A 21,284-nucleotide genomic window follows, 5' to 3' on the forward strand; every position below is an offset into this window, starting at 1 on the left:
CCCTCCGGCTTGCCTATGGGCCTCAAGGATCTGAGATGGCTCCTGGATTTCCATCCGCAGGACCATCATTCTGTTCCATTTGAGCCTTCTGGATTTGCTTCTGGATCTGGACCTGCTTCCGGACCAGACCTCTTACTAGGGTAATGATTCACGCCAGAGCATGATACGCATACTCCAATGCCGACTTCAAATGCAGGACAACAATTCCATAGTGCTGTCCAACCCTAGGACGGCGCTGTGCCAACCTCAGCTGAGGCCACGTTCCACTCCACTTATTACTCCTGATGCGGACACTCTTTCTGACAGTAATACTGTCCCTCTGCTCCGTTTTCAGGACCAGTTTATCCACAATACATTTGGCAATGATTCTGATAAAGGGCTCTCTAATACCAGTGATGAATTTGTGCAGCCATACCAGTTTGACAACGAGTATGATGCCAGTTGCATGGACACTTAACCAGACACTGTTGTATTCTCTCCTCAAATCCTTGCTACTATGGAGAGTACATAATTTGCTATGCTGATGCAGAGGGCTGCTGAGGTCCTTGACCTCTAACTTCCATGTAAGGAGATTAAGGTGAATGTTAACCAACATCCTTCAACAATGTCAGACCTCTTCAGAGGCTCTAATTCTGTTAGATGAGGCCTTTACTGATACCCTTTTGGGGATTTGGGCTAAGGTCAACCACCAGATTGTCCATTGCCACCGTCCTGCATTGGGGAATCAGATTTTCTTAGCATCCCACCCCTGAGTCTGATGGTGGGGTACTTGACCAGTGAAGTAAACCCAAATGTATTCCCCAACCCTCCCTCAATACAAATGCTAAACGTATTGACACGTTTGGCAAACACGTCTTCATCCTCCAGCCTTGCCTTGCATTTGGTGAATGCTACCTGCTTTTTAATTCGCTACATGTGAGAAAGCGCCATCTTTCTTGCCTTGGTATGCCCCCACTTTTTTCTGAACTGCTGATGTGCTTTGACTGAGTGTGCCCTGGGTTCCTGCCAACCAGGTACCCAGGGCCTGTGTTCCTTCCCTAAAACTGTGTTGAACCTAAAACCCAATTGGCATCTCTGGCCACCTATCGGCCCCTAGTAAATGGTACCCTAGGTACCCAGGGCATGGTGACCAGAGAAGACCCAAGAGGACTGCAGTACTTATTGTGCCACCCTCAGGGACCCTGTACCCTGGCACCCACACACTGCCTTTGCAGGCTGAGTGCCTAAGTACAGAACTAAACAAAGAGGCAACATGGCACACATCCTTGTGTGCCATGCCCACAGAACCCACTGCCCTGGCATACTTCAATCACCCCTCTAGCTGGGTGCCCTATGCCAGAGGTGTGGGCACAGGTGCATGAGCCCTGTGCCCCTACAGTACCCAGGGCCATTCCTGGGTACTGTAAGTGCATTGGTGCCATTGAGAGTATATGGTGCTGGGAGGTTGTCATTACGAACTCCACAGCACCATAATGGCTACACTGAAGCCTGACAAGTTTGGTACCAAACTTCTCAGCAAATTAAACCCGCACTGAAGCCAGTGTGGTATTTAATGTAAAATGCACCAGAGGGCATCTTAGAGTTGCCCCCTGAAAACCTAACCTACAATCCACGTCTGGGCTGAGAGGCTGCAGAGGCTGCCACACAGCAGACATGTTGCTGTACCCCTGGGTGGGGAGACCCCCACTCTCCTGGGCCTGCAACAATGCACATCCTGGGTGAGGTGCTAGGTCTCCTCCCCCAGGATGGGCAGGGGTAAGCTTCAAACGGATGCCGCCTCTGTGAGCTTCTCCAGACCATTTGCTGTACCCAGCAACTGGCCCCCACCAGTTCTGACCCCCCACTCTGGCGGGAGGGCTGGCGGGAAAAACTATGCCAGGAAGGGGGGTGTGCCAGCCTATGCCAACCCCACCCCTCAGGTGGGGGAGACGAGGTGAAGCACGACCCCGGGCTCCGGCCATGTTGAAGATGGGGAGCCCTGCCCAATCACAGCTAGGCTCCTGCCCCCCTCCCACGGGAGAGGAGCAGGCTAGGTGGTGTGCCCACCCCAGGGCAGAGACCTATTGGTCCCTGCCATTGCCCTACCTGTAATGCCCCTAAATCGGTATTTAGGGGCTCCCTGAACCTTCCTTCCTCAGATCCCGATACCAAAAGAAGAAAGAAAATCAAGAAGACGACCCGCCTAGCAGCTGCTAACAGGACGACAACAACTGACTTGGCCTGTCGATCATGGAACCTGCTCCTGCCTAAATCCAGGCGACTCCCGCGGACAGCAACCTTGGGACACTCAGAGGACCTGCCTGCCTTGACCCTCTTAAAGACTGGTACTTCCATCGGCAGAGGCTCTGCTGCAACAACCCCTCCTGGTTCCAGCCAGGAAGCTCCGGACCAGCCTACTCTGCACCCGCCGAGCCTGGCCCATGCCAGAGTGATCCAAGACCACGAGGACGTCCCCCGGCAACTGGGACCCGAAGTCCAGTGCCCAAAGACCTTCCTCGATGACCCAGACGGCGCCTGCAGGCTCAGAACCAGCCCCCCCACCCCCCCCAACTGCGACCAGCTGAGGGTAATTTTTCCGACACCGAAAGACACCCCTGCACCCGGCGCCCCACAGCCCCCTGTGCCGCCCTTTGGGGTACCTACCTGTGCTCCAAGATCCCAACTTACCTCTCGACATGCTGGTCGCTCCTGGAGAGTCTCCGCCCCTGAGCCTGCAGCCTTTGTTCCTTCTTTACCTTTTCCATTGGATACATTGAGCGCCCGACGGCTCGAAAGCACCCTGCACCCAGTCGCCAGAGTGCCACTGGCTATGCCACCTTTGTCCTATCCTGCGTCCCCCTTTGTCCTAAGCAAGTGACCAGGAGCCCAGCTCCCACAGCCGTGTGGCCTGCTAGCTAGCAGCCACCAACCGGAGGCTCCCTGTCCCCCATTGGATAGCATTGGGCCTAACTACCTCTGCACCCGGCCGCCCATTCGCCGCTGAGGGTGAACCAACTGTACCTACCTGACACTGGGGGACCCCCGAGTCTATGCCCAGAACCACAACTTCACCAGTCTAGTACTCACCAGGAAACAGGTAACTCACTTACCTGCCATGTGATAACATTGACTGGTTTGACTAGAAAAATCTACTAATTAAAACGTTAAATATTCATATAAAATCATCCGAATTCCGAAATACTCACCTGTGATCAGGAAAGGAGCCATTACCGTACCCTCTACCCCAGTACTGAACCGCAAAAGTAATCCCTAGCGGGTTTACTAGTAACTTGTATCTTCTCCATAGGAATCCATTGTCTGCTTTTCAATGAAATTTCTTCTAAGTGTTTACTTTTGAAAACTAGAAATATTCTTTAAAAATCATACGAAATACTGAAACGTAATTACTTACCTGTTTTAAGTTGAGACCCCAGTGCTGGCCCCAGGAGCCTAGTACTGGATTACAAAAGTAACGAGATCGTACTTAACCTACAACCTGAATTTTCTCCCATTGGATAACATTGCCAGGTTTCTGTTGAAAAGTTTCTAAGTGTGAACTTTTAAAATAGCTTTTTATTCCTGAAAAAGCACTTCAATACCTAAAACGTTTTTGCTAAACTGTTTTCTGCTTAGACCCCAGGACTGAACCTAGGAGCCAGTCCTGGAATTACCAAAGTAATCTACAAAGTAATCCACTGTCTTTATATAAGGAAATCCATTGAGCTCCATGCTAAATTGGGTGTAGAATTGTGTAGCCTACTGCAACCCCTGTACCTATTGTATTTACAAAGTTAATTCCTATTCTGCAAAGTACTCATCTGAGACCTCTCATATGGAGAACAGTACATTTTGATACCTGTTGGTTCTAGAAATAAAACAACTATATCTCTTGATATAAAAACAATTGGCCTGGAGTTCAGTCTTTGAGTGTGTGAAACCTTTTGCTGACTGAGTGTGTGCAACAAATGCTTTACACTGTCCTCTGGTACTGCCTTGCTGCTAGACCAAGCTACTGCTTTAGAGAGTAAGGTCACACCTGGCTTTAACCTCAGTTATACCTCTGGGGTTTGTGGACTCTATACACACTGTAACTTATTCTGGTCCAGTGTATATAGAGCCACTTTCTCACACTACACCCATGCCCTTTGGGACTCAGTGGCTCAGATCCTACAAATTCGTCCTGGGGAGACTTGTGCTATCCTTTCTCAGGTCAAGCAGGATGACGTGGTGAAGCAAAATGGACTAATTGTTGTGTGCTTGATACGACAGATGCGTTGGAAAGAGCAGTTAGCACTATTGTGGCTCAGATAGAAATGCTTGGATGTGGACCACTAGTTTTTCGGAGACGTCTAGTCCAGTTTGATGGAAATGTCATTTGAGATTTACTGTCTTTTAAGGAACAAGGCAGTTTCAGCCCATGAAATCCTCAAGGACAGCCGGTCCATTGCATGCTTTTTTGGGGCTTTCTGGCGCTCCACATCAGCCCTCACGGTTTGGCCCCTCCATGACTTTAGTAGTGTTTTTCAGCATCATCAGCTACCACTGGCTCAGTAACCTCCTCGGCCGTTTTGTGCCTGTGGTCACGGTTCACACAGACCACGGGACATCGGGGACAGCGTGCAGTTCAGTCTACCTTCCCTACAGCTGTGGCAGCCCCTAAATCGCTTTAGCATGTTCTCAGCGACACATGGACAGTATGTTGGAATCAGGATCTGGCACTTCCTGCCAAGGCGGCAGACCATCACCTTGGACAAATGGGTGTTGCAGATCGTCCAGCGACGTTATGCACTTCTATTGTTGGAAACCCCTCAGCCATTACCATCAGCTCCAGAATAGCTGACAGAACCATCTGCCCCTTTACACCAATTAGTACAGGCTATTTTGACCAAAGGATCCATAAAGAGGTTCTGTGCTAGAAGCTGGCCATGATTGCTATACCAGCTACTTCCTGAGAAACGAGGCCTCCTCCCAGTTTTAGGTCTTTGCCCTAATGGAAATGCCCTCTTCTATTGGAAAGGCAAATTAAAGATGCTCATCGTAGCACATGTGATAGACCTGCAGGACGCCTATTTTCACATCCCCATCCTGCAGACTCACCGGCGCTCTCTTTGGTTCCCAGTGGGGCAAGAACATTTTCAGTTTGCTGTGCTCCCATTTGGTAGCACCATTGTCCCTCCGGTGTTCAGGAAAGTGGTGGTGGTGGTTACAGCACATCTTCGAAAGTCAATGGCTCATGTCTTCCCCTATTTTTCGATGACTGGCTACTAAAAGCAGCCTCTCCCCAGGCAGCTGTCCGCCACCTTTGGAATACAGCAAACATCTGGACATTGTTGGCGGTTCACTGTAAACATGCAGAAGTCACACCTTACTCCTGCACTGGACACAGTGCAGTTTCGCATCTATCCCACAGAGTGGAGAGACTAGGACATTTGGGCCATGACTGATGTTTCAGCAACTGTCCTGGAGCTGAGTGAAGATGACTGAGGCTGCTGGGGCTAATGTCCTCCTGCATCCTGCTGGTCAAGCAGATGACGTATGTGGGCTCTGCAATGGGATCTGAAGTCCTTGTGAGCATAGCATCACTGGGATCTCTCCAATCTGGTCCAGATCTGCAGTGGCGGATGCTGGACCACGAATGGGTCAGGCCCCTTTTCCTACTCTACCTTAAGCTAACAGTGGTGACTGATGCATCGTTTGTGGAGGACCGGGTCCACATCAACCTGTTGGAGATGTGAGTCCTCAGCTTGGTGTTTAAAGACTTCTACCTTCCATCAGAGGGACTCTGGGTCAGGTGTTCACGGACAACAGCACTGCCATGTGGCACTACAACAATCCGGGCTGGGTGGGATCGTAGACCCTGTGCTAGCAGGCCCCACGCCTCTGGTCGTGGCTAAAGCGGCAGGGACTGTTTCTGGTGATGCAGCACCTGCCGGGATCTTTGAACACCAGGGTGTACGAACTCCGTCGTTAACGCCTTGTGGATCACGAATGGCATCTACAACCGGAGGTCTCAACAGATTTCTACTGCAAATAGGGTGAACCTTGGTTCAATCGGTTTGCTAACGAAGAGCACATTTAGTGTCCTCACGACTGCGCTTTGGAGCTTCCAAGGCAACTCCTTGTTGGAGACTCATTCCGCGTAGAGGGGACTCTGAAATCGTGCATGCTTTTTTCACCAATAAATCTCCTGCCCTGAGTTCTCAAGAAGACCGCTGCAACCAGGCCCAACTCATCTAGGTGGCTCTGGACCGGGCAAAGAGAGTATGGTAACCCCAACTCCAGGACATGAGCTTCTGTCCTTCAATCAGGCTGCCCCTTAGGGAGGATCTTCTATCGCGGCAGCAGGGTAAGTTTATGCTTCCAAACCTGTGCTCCCTCCACCTCCGTGCTTGGAGATTGAACATCAGCTGTTGAGCTCTTTTGAGCTTCCTGCTAAAGTAGTGAATTATATTCTGGCAACCACCAGTTGTAATTCATTTTTTGACAGGGTTGCAACTTTTATTTCCTCCGACTTTTATTATGCGCCAGTGAAACTTGAATTTAGTCTTGACTTTTCTTGTGTGCTCCATTTGAACCTTAAGATAACAGTCCTCTGCGGTTGCTTGCCTTCAACAACTTTGCTTGCAGCTGTAACAACGGCACAGATGGTGACATTCAGGCCCGCTCTGTTGATCACCATACCCCACTTTCTACCAAGACAAACTGATTTTTGGGACTTGTGCTTCCTTTATTCCAAAAGTGCTCTTCCCTTTTCACATCAGGCAAAAGAACATCCTCCCAATGATCTTTGCTCCACCCCTTTAAGAACGAGAAGAGGCTACTTCAGCTGGATCCAAAAAAATGGCTCTCAGTTCCTACATTGATCGTACAAGAGAACACCATGTGGATATCTTTATTGTGTTAACTGGAGCGAAGAAAGTCAAATGTGTACAAGAGAGGACCATCTCTTGCTGGAGGGTACTCTGCATTAAGATCTGCTACGCATTGGTTAAGAAGCAGCCTCAAGAAGGCTTGTAGGCTAACTACACCAGAGCCAAGGCTGCTACCAGTGCATTGGCACGTGGAGTGCCTGTCCCAGACATTCCATGCAGCTAATTGGGACTCAGGCCATAAGTTCATGAAGCGCTACTGTCTGGGGTAGCCTGGCTATTCGAGAGGAGCACTTTACCTGCTCACTCTGCAGGACATTTTGATTTTAGTCAGATCACAGACTGCCTTTTTAGGAGATATTGATTTGGTATCTATTCTAAGGGGAAGAATCTGCATTTAGAGCTGTCAGAATAACAAGTTCCTAACCTTTTCTGGTCTCTTACCAGAGAATCTTTACCGACCCTCCCATCCTCCCTGTTATGTAAAATGGACTTGTTTTTTTTATCTAAAAAAATTCCAGTTTAGCATCTACACACTAGTCACAACCAATCTGATTTTTGCTCCTCATCCTGTACACAGAAGAGTCAAGAACACACGTGTTGTCTGTTATTGCTTATGGATGATGCCTATATAAGCCTGCACACGTCCCTTCGGCACAGACCATCATAGGCGCAAAGCCATTGGCACGCAGGGGTACTGTTTTGAATTTTACTGTTACATTATCATGCCTGGGGAATAGGAAGAGGAATCTAGGATTAGTCTCTACCACAAAAGGGGTTACCAAAAGTAAGTAACTTGTTCATCGTTGCCCGGTCTCTCAAAATATCTTTGCACTTTGTATCACATAGTTGAATCCACCGTACCCCATATGCTCCAGGAAATGAACCTGTATTCGTCTACCAGAACTTGTTCCCGCCACTGGCACTATCCGGGGAGATGTTGGGCAGTGAACTTCCACTACTCATTATTTCCAATGTCTTCTCCTATGTCCTGCCTTGTCGTTCTAAATAGAAACGCCTTGTCTCCAAAATGCCTCGTCCGATGCAGAGACACACCTATTGTCCCAAACACACCCATTCTAAACCATTAAGAGCATACAAAACAACAGTTTTAACATGGTTGGGAACGAACATTGTCCAATCAATATAACCATGCATTTTTAGGTTTGTCAGCAGGCACTTTTGTGCTCCAGAATCCGTTAGGCAGGGGCTCATTTGGTAATTTGGTACCAGCTTGCTCCTGCTGACCCACAATAGGTCAGTGAGTTAAAGATTATACTGTATCATGTTCCCTGGGACCGATATCACCCATTCAAAACTACACTTCCCCCCTGCACTCTGTAGGATATACACCCAAACAACCACTGCCTGAAGCAGGTCTGGACCACCAGCCTCCCTTGTTCTTGGCGGCCTGAGTTCATTCTCTCATCTCCCTCTCTCCACCAGGTCTCCTTTCATCCTCCCTGTTAAAACAGGCCATTCACTATCATACAACAGATAAGTGTGGGAAGCACCTAATAGCACAAATAATTAGTCTACCATATTTTATGTTCATAAATTTAATTAAATCATTTTTATTAAACTCATTCCGCCAGACCCAAGACTGCTGCCATTGCATTGGCATGCAAAGTGTCTGTCCTAGATTGGGCGTCTGTTCATACATTTAACAAAACACTACTGCCTTGACAACCAAGCTGACGTGAAGGTCTTTACGCCCATTCAGTCCTTTTTTGGTCTAAGAACTCTTTAGGCACTCCACTTTGAGGTAGAGCTTTGGTGTTGGTTATAAGGTGAGGAACCGGCTGTTAGAGATATTCTTCAGAAAAACATTTTATTTATTTTCAGTAAAATGCTTTGTTGGATACCTTATCTAACACTGACCTCCCACCTCACGATTCTCAGGAGTGGCCTCTTTTTACCATCTAAGAGTTCTGAATTTAGGATCACTCTGCTACCAACAATAGTGTCACGCTCCACGTCTGAGGGCGCGGAAAGAGTCTTGAAAAGAAATTGTCAGCATACAGCGGTGGTTCTTATGTACGGCTCCACTCTATCAATTCTGTGGTAGTACTGAGTCAGCTAGTGGCATACCGGAACATTGATGACAAAATTTCCATATCCAGTCTTCACCTGAAAGAATGTTACCAAAGGTTGGTAACTTATTCTTTGGACTTGGGTAAACCTGATCCGAATTTCAGATTTTGAGAAATTAGAGTATATAGAGATGGATGCTGTGTTTCTGGTGCCCATTTTCACCCATGCTAGTAGAGCACAATAGTGGAAGATTGATATTGGCATGCGGTACAACCAGTCCTTGAATGTAATCCACTCCCATATTCGAGCACTTGTCAGACCTGGTTCTTGAGGGCAATTTACTGTTTTTGTTGATCTTGCAGAAAGGGTCTGCTCCAAGGCTGTGTCCTGGCAGCTATCCTATGCAAGTTATATATTAATAGGTTGAAGTTAAAATTGATCAGTGAAGTCCAGCATTCACCAAAATTAGGAAATGGGCAATTCAATTAATGTTATGCATACAAACACGGTTTTAAAATTTGTATCTATGTAAATTATATGAGCTGTAGATCATATGCGTTAGCATAGATCGCCATCTGGTGTTAGGCCTGAATGTAAGCACTTGTTTTTCATTAAAGAAGTCTTGTTAGTCACGAGGTAGGTGACTCCTCCTTTTGGTGATAGTGTGTATGGGCATAGACTCCATCATTAGATTGTTTTTTCCGCCATCTGGTACGGATGTGTATTGCAGCGCTCCGGTTCAGTATAGTTTTCGAACCCCTTCGACGCGCAACCCTCCATCCTCAACGGTTTTGTCTTTCGATCGCGCATCATAGAATTTGTAAAACCTTCGATGGGGAACTTAGAGTCCGGCCTACCTGTGTTGACCACGCCAGCAGTCGATGGAACGGACTCCATTTAAACTATGTCCCGGGTGTCGTGCTAAGTTCCAACGCACCGACCTGCACCAGCACTGCAACCTGTGCTTATTATCGTAACACGACGAGAAGGACTGCGAACCTGTCGATCGTTCGGACCGAAAAGGACTCTTCGTGACTGTCTGGCTCGATGTCATGAAATGCAAAGAGACAGCGGCTTTGTATCGGACATCTTTGGAGAAGATTCGGAGGTTCCCTGTACAGGCTAAAGAACAACCAGTCTCTGTCTCCGAAGCCAACTCTGACATGGAGGAAGACCTGAACATCACCCCTGGTCAACGTACCTTGAGTAAAAAATCCCCATGTCACCACACAACCCAAAAAGACTAAGGCTCTGGAATCACCCCCACTCTCTAGCTTGGGTCGACAGCAGACAAAGTTTTGAATGCCCCACTCTCCGGCCCGGCTACAAAACATAAGGACCAGCCTTCCGGCTCGGGCTTGAGCTATCCCCATTCTGGTACCGAAACAACACCTAAGCATAAGCCGCCTCATGTGCCACTCCCTACATCACCGGCACAGAGGACACCTTTGGCACCGTAGGCCTTTGAGCCGAAAAAAACTTTGGAGCCAAAATTGTCCACGCCAAAATCTTCGGCACCTAAAAGCTCGGAGTCGTCAACCTCCGCACTGAAACATCCAGCTCTGAAAGATTCAGGCTCTAAACACTCAAAAAGTAAGCCTTCGGACTCTGAACCTTCAGTGCACAAAGACCCTCATAAATCTTCCACACCAAAACCCATTCCTAAAAACAAAGACACTCCTTCCAAGGAACTTCCATCCGAAGATACAGTTTTGGACCCAAAGCAGAAAAGACTCCGTATCGATCCGAAAACTGGACACCTTACAGCCACTCTTCCAAAGAAATGGAAGTTAAATCTCTCAGAGGACTCTCCTATCCCTCTGAAAAAGGACATGGGTACTAACCCTTCTCCCCCTTGCATACCTCCTACTCCTTGACCTAACCCAAATCTTCTAATCACACCATTAAATTCACCACCAACCCCATTTTCACCTGAACCACAGGATGATGATTACGGGGATGGGGACGAGGATCAGGACATACCACAGGACATTCCACATGACACTGATCCATGGGAAGATTACAATAAAGACCTGGATCACAATAATAACCCTGACCTGTATCCCTCCAGACCCTCCCCACCTGATGATAATATAGGCTTTGTTCAGCTTAATAACAGGGCTGCTCAATACCACAGGGTGGAGCTACACTCAGACCCTCTAGAGGAGGATTTTCTTGTGGAGAAATTCACGCATTCACAGAATCCACCAATACTTTGCCCTTGCTCAAGGGCATGATACAACACGTAGACACGTATACTGACCCCTAGAGTGGATAAAAAGTACAACCTCGCTCATAATACCCTGTATATATTAGGGGAGAGTTGCCCTTAGAATCTCTTGTCGTATCTAACACCCTCAAAAGAGCTACTTCCCAAACTACAGGTGACGCCCCTCCTCCAGATAAGGAGTCTGAATTAATAGATGCATCAGGCAAATGAGTGGCCTCACAGGCTGCTAACCATTGGCGAATCGCCAAGGCTCAGGCCCTGTTAGCACACTATGACAGAGCTCACTATGATAAGTTAGAAAAACTCATCCAACACTTGCCTGAATATTAGAAAACAAATGCTAGCAAACTCGGATGTATGATGTTACAACGCATAGCGCTCTGGTGTGCTGGATAGTGAAAAGTTTAATTTACTATTCCAACTCCAGTACCCGTGGACACTAGGGAAGGTGGTGGATAGTAAATTCAACTTATTCCCTATCCTAGAGCGCCCCCCAGAGCAATGCGTTGTAATGGTTTGCGTTGTAATGACTGCGTTGTAATGGTAGTGCGTGGTAAAAGATTCGTTGTAAAGGTTGTATACCAGCAAACTCATTCAAGAAATGAAGCTCATCACCAATACTTCCATAAAATGTGCACTGGATGCAGTAGACACAGCCTCTCGTGCCATCAACCCCAGCATATTACTTCGCAGGCACACTTGGCTTTGAATCTCTGGATTCAAGCAGGAGCTGCAATCCTCCATCCGCCGTTTGATAAAGATCATCTTTTCGGGCCAACAGTCGACACTTCACTTCAAAAGATGAAAAAGGACACTGAAACTGCTACGTCCCTGGGGGCCTTACAATTACCTTCTAGCAGGGGTTCCTTTAGCAGCTCTTTTTAAAGAGGTGTCTCAAAAACAGTGTAGTCAGAGATTTCCTCCTCCTCTTATAAAAATAACCAATCCGCCTCCTCCAGAGGTTATTTTCGAGGAGGCTACAGGGGAAATAATAACAAAGGGACAAGACAGAGGTAATTCCACACCTGCATTTCCCCTGCTAATCAACAATGACTTCCCTCCACTACCCCCGATCATTTAACACCCGTCGGTGGATGACCATCACAGTTCCTACCTGTATGGAATTCGATCATCACAGACAAGTGGGTATTACTAATTATCCAGTATGGTTATTGTCTGAAACTTACATGTACCCCCAACTCTCCTTCCAAAAGAGCGTTCAATGTCACTAGAACACCTGACACTCTTAAAACAAGAGGTTCTCTCCCCGTTACAAAAACATGCAATAGAACCAGTCCCATTACACCATCAGGGGACGGGGGTATACTCCCTATACTTTTTAATTCTAAAAAAGGACGGCTCCCTCAGGTCTATATTAGACCTCAGACAGCTATACCTCTATATTCAGTCAGATCATTTCCACATGGTCATACTAGAACAGGTGCTCCCACTGCCTCAGCAAGGCGACTTCCTTTCCATTCTAGATTTAAAGGATGCCTACTTTCATATTCCCATTCACCCAGCTCACAGGAAATATCTCAGGTTTGTGGTGGACGGACAACACACCCAATTCAAAGTTCTCCCGTTCGGGGTTACTATAGCACCAAGAGTGTTCACCAAGTGTTTGGCAATAGTTGCAGTACACTTGAGAAAACAACACATTCATGTCTTCCTTTACTTAGACGAGTGGCTAATAAAAGCCAACTCCCAACACAGCTGCATACAACACACTCACAAAACAGTTCTGCTGTTTCACGACTTGGGATTCACTGTGAACCTCACCAAGTCTCATCTCCAACACGCAAGCATACCTGGGAGCCATAATAGACATTTGCAAGGCTCTTGCATACCCCAACCCTGTCAGAATACGCAACATACAAACTCTAATATCACAATTTCAGCCTCAACACTCATTACCAGTTCGAGTGTTCATTAACCTCATTGGAATGATGGCATTTTTCATTCTAATCATTCCTTATGCTAGACTCCAAATGTGTCCCTACAGGAATGCTTTGCACGTCAGTGGAACCGGGCTCAAGGTCAGTTAACCGATCTGGTGTTGGTGGACGGCCGCACTCATTGCTCTCAGCAGTGGTGGAATACACAAAACCTTTCCAAAGGGCGACCAGTCATCGACCCGGTTCCACAGATAGTGATCACAGCAGACGCATCCCTTACAGGTTGGGGAGCTCATCTTCAAAAACATACTATTCAGGGCATGGGGACTCTACAACCAAAAATGACTCCACATAAACCATCTGGAACTGCTACCAATTGTTCTAGCATTGAAAGCTTTTCAGATACATTTAGTAGGCAAAGCTGTCCTAGTTTGTTCAGACAACATGACAGCGATACACTACATACAAAAACAGGGAGGGACACACTCTACAGCTCTCACACCTATCTCAAAGCATATGGAGATGGGCCATACCTCAAAAAATATATTATATCTCCTTGCTAAACATCTCCCAGGAATAAACAATCAAATTGCAGATCTGCTCAGTCGTTATCCACGAATGGGGACTAAACCCTCAAGTTCTTCTCCCATTTTTCCAAATGTGGGGCTACCCAGACATAGATCTGTTCGCCACACACGTCCACGCAAAATGCCCAAACTTTGCGTCCAGGAATCCACACCCATTGTCCAAAGGCAATGCGCTATGGATCAATTGGTCAGGGATATTTGCTTACGCTTTTCTACCTCTCCCGCTTATTCCATTACTGGCTTCTCACTCAGAACTATGGAGAGATAAGGCATCCAGATCCCAGTCAACTCAACCTTGCAATCTGGCACCTGAAATCATAGAGTTTGGCTACCTTAATCTTCCGCCAGACTTCATGAACGTTATTAAAGAGGCTAGACGCCCTACCACAAGAGCATGCTACGCAGCAAAATGGAAACAATTTGTAATTTATTGTAATAACCACCAAATCAATCCGCTTAATGCTTCAATTAACACATAATTTGCTATCTCTTACACCTACAACAGGCTAACTTAGCATATACATCAATAAGACTGCATCTGGCTGCAATAGAAGCTTACCTACAAAACAGACAGCACTCATCCTTGTTTCGTGTACCCGCTATCAAAGCCGTTATGGAAGGACTCAAAAGAATAATTCCTCCTAGACTTCCACTTTCTCCAGTGTGGAATCTTAATATAGTCCTTACAAGACTCATGGGCCCGCCATTTGAGCCTTTGCACAAATGCGAACTACAATTTCTAACTTGGAAGGTAGTCTTCCTTATAGCTATCATATCTCTTATAAGAGTTGGTGAGCTCCAGGCACTAACCATACAAGAAACATTTTTACAAATTCATCACAATAAAGTGGTTCTTAAGAATAACACAAAATTCCTACCCAAAGTCATTTCTGCTTTTCATCTCAACCAGTCTGTTACCTGTGATTTTTCCTCAACGAGTCTCCGTAGCAGAACGTGCTCTTAACACATTAGATGTGAAAAGAGTGCTACTTTATTACATTGAAAGAACCAAATAATTTCGGAAAACTAAACAACTCCTTGTTGCTTTTTCCCCACCACATGAAGGCAATCCCATTTGAAAGTAGGTATTGCATGGTGGATAGTTAGGTCCATCCAAATTTGCCACCTTAAAGCTAAAGTCACCTTAACAATTCCCCCTAGAACGAACTCTACACGCAAACTAGGGGCTTCTATGGCATTCTTAGGGAACATACCCTTAGATGACCTTTGCAAGGCTGCAACATGGTATACACCACACACATTCACAAAGCACTATTGTTTAGATGTGTTTGCAAAACAAGAAGCCAGTGTGGGCCAGGCAGTTATAAGAACACTATTTCAAACCACTGTAACGGATACACGTTAGCCACCGCTAGGAAGATAACTGCTGTATAGTCTATGCTAATGCATATGGTCTACAGCTCATATGCCACGAACGGAAAATGCTACTTACCCAGTATGCATCTGTTCTTGGCATATAAAGCTGTAGATTCAGATGTACCCACCCGCCTCGCCGGGTACCTCGATCTGTTGCAGTAATATCCTACTTAGATCCATTTTACATGGACATCTCTTTACTACTCTTCCTAACTCCATAATCACCCGTTATGGCAAAACAATGTAAGTATGGTGTCAATGCCCATGCGCACTATCACCAAAAGGAGTAGTCCCCTACCTCGTGGCTACAAAGACTTCTTTGAAGAAAAACAAAGTGCAAACATCAGGGCCTAACACCAGATGGCGATCTATGCTAACGCATATGAATCTACAGCTTTGTATGCCAAGAACAGATGCATACTGGGTAAGTAGCATTTTCCTTCTGATGGATACATCTGCCTGTGAATTCCTCACCTTTTGAATGAACCCAGTGCGCAGCATTCCACTGAAACTTTTCTCCTTTGCTCTCCCACGTCAACCAGGACATCACAATGGAACAGCTCCACACGCGACTCCACGTGCCGTCATCGGAGCCATAAGAAGACCTTGTTGGCGTCCTGCCGTCCTTTCCCATTTTTCCACTCAGTCAACGTGTAACGTTTTTTTCCCCCAGGCTGTCCATTTCCATTTGGTTGGTTTTGTTCCGACTTTGTAGCCATCGAAGGTCCTACTCCGAGGAAGTTGGGTTTCAAGCCATGCAGAGAATTTCGAGGTCTTCTAAGAAACACAAGAAGAAGTGGTGCCATGGTTGTCGGCGTTGCTCTTCAAAGGAAGTCGTCGTCCCCTGTCCCATATGTCATTGTAGGGATGAGATCTCTCCGACTCGGTCACTGGGGCTGACTCCTGCTCCTAGGACAGTGACTCCACTGGCTCTGAGAGATGCAATGCCTCCACCGTTGCCAAAGTCAGCCAATCCAACTCTGGGTCTGGTGTCTCCAGTGCAGAAACCGGAGCCACATTTGGTGCCTCCTCGAACAGCTCTAGAGCCTGTGGTTCTAGATTCAACATATCCGGCTTTTCCGGCTCCGGATCCGTCGCATTTTTTAAATGTGTTGTTCGGCTTGTTCATCAGAGCTGCAAACACTACTGGTGCGCCTGTTGGCCCCATGGGGCCTTTGGCATATTCCCTGGAAGGTTTGCCACCTCACTTTCCTCAAGAACCGTTCATGCTGAACTCTTCAGATGCCGAGATTTTCGACACCGTTGAAGACTTAGGAGGGGCAAGATCCTCTAGATGGTTCATCCCTGGTGCCGTCTGGTTCCGAACCGGGGCCGACTCGATCGGCTTAGACTCCTGTGCCTGTGGATCTCCCTTCGATGCCGATCCCGAAGTCACTTGCACCGCGTCTGGCACCACCGATGCTGGTTCAGAGGATGAGATCTTGGAGAGAGGCTCAAAGGCTGTTGGAAGAAGTAGAGTACCAGGAGGAACGTGGTGGGGCTGGAGAGGGAGAGATTGTAGATCCTGGCCTGGATTATGAGGGTTTGCAGGCGTTTAGTGGCTTGGATACCTCTCATGAGTGGGAGATTTCATCACCAAAGGGCCTGCCGATGCAGGAGCTGACCACATATCACGCTGTGATCAGAAAGGCTGCAGACCTTTTGGAGTTGCCTCTTTCTACAGCGCAGTTAAGATCTAATATTCTTATGGAGATGCTCCATTCCCCTTCCTCTATTTCAGAACCATTGCTTCCCTTCAGTGAGGTGTTGACAGAGCCCATTCTGGATGTCTGGCAAAAACCAATGTGCATTTCAGTGGTTTCCAGGACAGTGGCAAGGAGGTACTAGGTGGTTCCAGGAGATCCTGCATTTCGGTCCAACCATCCTTCACCGGAAAGCTTTGTGGTTTAGGCTTTGTGCTTTTCAAGGTTGACTGCAGGTTACCTTCCCATCTACGCCTGTGGATAGGAAGTCAAAGCGCATGAATCAGTCATCAAAGCAGGTGTTCTCGTTGTGGAGTATGAACCTTAAGTCCACAAATGCCACATCTTTTGGATCGCTACATCCATGCCCTCATGGACTCAGCCAGGGAGGTTGTCCCAAAGTTGCCTGAGGAGGTACGAGGGCATTTCTCGGAGGTGTTGTCAGATGCCCAGGCTACTGCTTACCCAGTGATCCAATCTAGTCTTGACACGTCTGATTCGGTATCCAGGGCAATGAAATAGTTTGTGGCAACAAGAGGGCACGCATGGTTGCCTGGGTCCAGGCTTGATTGCTGGATTTGCCCTTTGTAGGATCTCGCCTATTCGGGGCTGAAGCGGATTCGGGGCTGCAGCGCTTTAAGGACTGCAAAGTCTTTGGGGCTTCAATCTCAACCCAGGAGGTTTGGGCAGTTCCAAAAGTTACCCAGCTTTGGAACAAACTTGTCCTTTTGTGCCTTGCAACAACCACCACAGCAGCAGCAAGCAAATCCGTTGTATAGGTCCTACAGGGGAAAGGGCAGAGGTAGTCTGCAGGGTGCTGTACGACAACATTACCTCCTCCTCTTCTGCCTCTCCACCTGTTGTGGCAGTGAAGCAGCTCTAGCTCCACCATCCTAGAGCATGCTTGTCCCCTGAGAGGATGGTTGTTCCATTATCTACAACATTGGAGGTCTGCTACTACAGATCTCTGGGTTTTGAACATCATAGAGAATAGGTATACCCTACCCTTTCGGTAGTTCCACCTTCCTTTCTTTCCCTGTCGTGGCTTTTGCTCAGAAGAGCATCTTTTGCTTCTCCAACAGGGGTTCTGTCAATGCTGCAAAAGAGTGCAATTGAGGTGGTTCTGGAGCAGGAAAGGGGTCATGGGTGCTACTCTCAGTACTTCCTGATTCCCAATAAAGGATGGTCGTTTACGGCCGATTCTCGGCCTCAGTATTTTGAGTTTTTACCTCAGACAGGAGAAATTCAAAATGTTGAGCCTGACGCAGGATCTTCTTGCGCTGGAGAAAGAAGACTGGATGATGTCAATTTACAGGATGCGTATTTTCACATTCCCAACCTGACGTCACATCAGAAGTATCGCCGTTTTACGAATGGGTCCCAACATTACCAGTTTGTGGTCCTTCCTTTTGGCCTTACTTCCGCACCTAGGGTCTTCATAAAGGGGACAGTGGTGGTTGCAGCTTGTCTCAAAAGGTCAGGGATTCCTGTTTTTCCCAATCTGGACGACTGGCTGTTCAAAGCAAAGTCACCAGAGATGGTGCTGCTTCATTTGCAGGTAACAACACAACTGTTCGAGTTGGGGTTTTCGGTAAATGTACCTAATTCTCACAAGGTGGCCTATCAGCACAACCTGTTCATATGGGCAGTACTGAACACTACTGTAAGTTGTGCCTTCCCACCTCTACAGAGTATTCAAGACATCCAGGCAATGATTCCATATTTTCAGAATGGAGCGGCTGTTCCCGTACTGAATGTCTTGCGCCTGCTCTCTCTGTTTGCATACTGTTGGTCACCCATGCACTCTGGCATATGAGAGCCCTCCAGTGGTGCCTCCACAGGCAGTGATTTCAACACAATTGAGATCTCGAAGAGGTGGTCAGAATCTCCAGACACTTCAGCGGATCTGGTGTGGTGGAGTGTTCCAGGCAACCTGTCTCAAGGGAAGCCGTTTCAACCTCCTTCTCCGGTGGCCACAGTGATAATGGATGCCCCCACTTTATGGTGGGGGCACATCTGGGGGATCTGGAGGTCAAAGGTCTTTGGTCTCCAGAGGAAAGATTGTTTCACGTCAATCTTCTGGAATTGCAAACTATACATTTGGCTCTCAAGGCCTTCCTTCTTCCCTCCGCGGTCAGTTGGTTAAGGTCCTAATGGACAACAGTCCCGCGATGTGGTACATCAATAACCAGGAAAGAGTAGGGTTATATCTTCTATGCAGAGAGGCACTGGGATTCTGGTCCTAGAATCAGAACCATCAGATTTGCGTAATTGCAAATCATCTGGCCGGAGAACTAAATGCGCGTGCGGACATTCTCAGTTGGCAGTATTCGGCCGATCACGAGTGGAGTCTTCATCCAGAGGTGGTCCTTCACATTTTCAGTATGTGGGGACCTGTATGCTACTCACGATAACGCTCACTGCCAGGCATTCTGCAGTCTCCAGTATCCGAAGCAGGCAGCTTTGGGGGCCGATTTAGATTGGGGCTCACAGCTTCTTTACATATTTACCCTTGATTCCTCGAGTTCTGAGGAAGATTCGCCAAGACCTTGTCAAGTTGTATTGATTTCCCCGGATTGGTTGTGAAGGGTGTGGTACATAGACATCATTGCACCTTCAACTGTCTCCCTCTCAGGGCAGACCTCCTCTCGCAATTGCAGGGGCAGGTACTACACCCCCCCTCCAGAGCCTGCAACTTCATGCTTGGAGATTGAATGTGGCAACTGGAGTTACTTCTCTCTCCCACTGGTTGTGCTGGACGTTATATTATCAGCCAGAAGACACTCCTCCAAATCTGTCTATTCTGGTAGATAGTCCCATTTTAAGTGGTGTGGAGAGAGATCTATTGATCCTTTACAGGCCTATTTATCTGATGCTCTGAGCTTCTCTCTGTCCCTAGCTCAACACGGTTGTGCAGCAGCTACTGTTAAGGGCTACTTTTCTTCCTTGTCTGCGTTTCTCTGTTTAACAGACCAACCCTCATTGTTTTAATCTCCCATAGTTAATGAGATTCATTGAGGGTCTCACTAATAGGTTTCCTCCCACTCCTTTTATCATGCCTCATTGGGACTTAAACTTGGTTCTCATACTCTTGTTGGGTTCACCATTTGAACCATTAAGGTTTCTAGTGTTTAAAACTATATTTTTAGTTACAATCACTTCTGCTAGGAGGGTGAGTGAATTGCAGGTTGTTAGTTCCAAGCCTCCCTTTGTCTTTCCATACAAATAAGATGGTTCTTAGGACCACAGCTGCTTTCCTGCCTAAGGTGGTCACTCCTTTCCACTTTGGGCAGCCCATCACGTTATCCACTTTCTAACCAGGGCCAGTGATCTTCTCAGAACTCTTCACTGGCTGCCCATTAAGAAGCGTATCACTTTTAAGGCCCTGACCATTGCCTTCAAAGCCCTTCATGGTACAGGTGCCTGTTATCTCCGGAAAAGGATCAGCTTCTATTTGCCTTCTAGATCTTTGCGATCCTCCACCCAGGCCAGAGCGGTCACCCCGGTGATCTGACGTGCGCGCTGCGGGGGGGCGTTCTTTTAAACATCTCGCCCCCTGTTATGGAACGCAATTCCTCTGTCACTCAGATCCAACACCAACCTGCTGGCATTCAGGAAGGATCTGAGGACCCTGCTTTTCACGCAATAACTTATTCCATTCTGCTCTTTGCTCTCTCTCCCTTTCTGCCTTCCACTCTGGGTCCGTGATGATCTCCAGCGCCGGGACACTCTTCGGAGTAGCTGTGCGCTATAAAAGTACCCCCATTAACATAACATTAACATTAAAAACCTCCCCTTACCCTTCTATTGAGGAGGAGAGACTTTATAGCCTGGACCCCAAGAGGGTGGTCAGCTTCTACTTGGACAGAACCAAGGTTTTCAGGTTGGAGGATCAACTCTTCATTGGTTATGTGGGCAAGATGAAGGCAAGGCAGTTCAGGTGAATCATCCTGTGTATCAAGATCTGCTACGCCTTGGCCGAGAAGGAGCCTCCCGAAGGTATTTGCGCTCATTCTTCCAGAGTAAGTCATTGTCTTCGGCTAGAGGTGTCCCTGTGGTAGACATCTGCAAAGCGGCAACTTGGGCCTCCCGCTCTACTTTTGCAAAACACTATTGCTTGGATTCGGAGGTGAGCATGGACAGCAATTTTGCTTGTTCTGAGCCCCATATTTTTTTGGTGTAGACAGGCAGGCACCTTCCTCTGTGAGCGGGACTGCTAGGTTATTCAATTCAAAAGGTGAGGAATTCACAGGTAGATATATCTATCAGTAGAACAAGTTACTTACCTTTGGTAATAATTTTTCTGGTGAATACAGTATCAGCCTTTGGAGTCACTGACCCACCCACCCACCTCCCTGCTGCCTGTCTGCTTATACCGAAAAATTATTTATTTATATCTTATGTGATTTGTTGTTGAAATCATGTGATACTTGGCACTGGGAAATGTCTATGATGAAGAATTTCCAGGTTGGTGTGCGTTTGTATACTGGGCATACGTATGAAAATGTTTTTGGTTCACCCACTCACCTCAAAGGCACGGAATAAATGGGTGGAACTGACGTCAGCATGCCAACAAGGTCTTCTTATGGCTCAAATGACCTCACACT

General features: G+C 47.3%; 1 protein-coding gene across 1 annotated transcript in view; it reads left to right on the plus strand.

Moving 5' to 3' along the window:
• The window catches only part of SOS1 (SOS Ras/Rac guanine nucleotide exchange factor 1), an 897,181-nt gene that overhangs the window by 540,317 nt on the left and 335,580 nt on the right, over nucleotides 1–21,284 (plus strand). The gene's annotated exons all lie outside the window — the stretch shown is intronic.

This window comes from Lissotriton vulgaris, chromosome 6 (assembly GCF_964263255.1).
Source record: "Lissotriton vulgaris chromosome 6, aLisVul1.2, whole genome shotgun sequence".
In the NCBI taxonomy this organism is placed as follows: Eukaryota; Metazoa; Chordata; class Amphibia; order Caudata; family Salamandridae; genus Lissotriton; species Lissotriton vulgaris.